Genomic DNA, 1,327 nt, shown 5'->3' with positions numbered 1-1,327 from the left:
TCAGCATCCTCTGCCAAATTGCATTACAGTATTGGTAGTATCCTTATTTGTTATAGCAGTTTCTTAGTCTTCTGACAAAAGACTTATCTTCCTCCCCTAGACAGTCATCTCAGTTCTGCAAAAATAGAGTACATGTAAGGACTACTTGGCTACAAATAAATTCAACAGTAATGAGTTTGCGTGTGTACAACATGTGCTACAGTATTTACTGTAGATGGAATAATGAAAGTTCTCTCATCTCAAGTACTGCTGCTATGTACTGTAATTATATTGTTTATTGTGTAAGTAGTATTGAAACCTTTTAGAGGAGCCTGTAGTAGGCCAACTTCCCTCATGGTCAGTCCATGCAGAAGAACATGGTCAACTATAGTGCTTTTTATTTCAACAGGAACAAATGAAATTTGACCTCATCCCCTTATTTTCCCCTCCAATTCCTCTTTGTCTCCCACTACCAGGATTCATTTTCCAAAACACATAATCATTTGTGCTCTTGTTCATTTCATCCTGAGATTCTGACCTGTGTGTCATCAGTTTTGCTGCTAAATGTTCACACATGGATAAATGTGTGCTGTTTGAGTTCATATTATATGAAACACAAACACACAATTATATTGTGTGTTTGTGTTTTCTGAATGAGAACATGGTTAAACCTGTGCAAAATGATAGCGTTTTTGTGTAGAGTTTTGCAGAAAACACTGACCAAACTGGAACGTGTGTGCAAACAAAGGAAAGTTTTGAGAAACGTGTTTGTGTTTCGAGAACTGTATGAATGGTTTGGAAAATTGGGCCAAATGAATCAGTTATAGCGTGTTAGCAATCGAGAAAAACTGTAATACATTTTGAACAGTTTGCATGTTTACAAAGGGTTAACATGTCAAAGATGTGTGAGAAAGAAACAGAGGACAACATCGCTCACAAAGTTCACTGGTAGACATTAAAGGATTAGTTCACCCAAAAATGAAAATTAGCCCATGAATTACTCAACCTCAAGGCATCCTAGGTGTATATGGCTTTCTTCTTTCAGATGAATCCAGTCGGAGTTAAATAAAAAATTGTCTTTGATGTTCCAAGCTGTTTAATGGAAGTCAGCGGGTGTTGCAGTGCATCAGTCCAAAAGAAGTGAAATAAAGCGCATTGATCCATAATAAAAAGTGCCTCACACGGCTCCGGGGGGGTAAACAAAGTCCTCCTGTAGCGAATCGATTCGTTTTTGTAAGAAAAATAACCATATTTAAAACGTAATAATGACTTTAATCTAACTTGCGCTCACTGTTGTAAACGGAAGAAGCTCCAGGCAGATGACGTAGTACGTCGGCGTTGCGCATGC

This window comes from Sinocyclocheilus anshuiensis, unplaced genomic scaffold, assembly GCF_001515605.1.
Source record: "Sinocyclocheilus anshuiensis isolate Anshui unplaced genomic scaffold, SAMN03320099.WGS_v1.1 scaffold404, whole genome shotgun sequence".
In the NCBI taxonomy this organism is placed as follows: Eukaryota; Metazoa; Chordata; class Actinopteri; order Cypriniformes; family Cyprinidae; genus Sinocyclocheilus; species Sinocyclocheilus anshuiensis.
The sequence above is the reverse complement of the archived record's forward strand: the minus strand, read 5'-3'. Positions refer to the sequence as shown.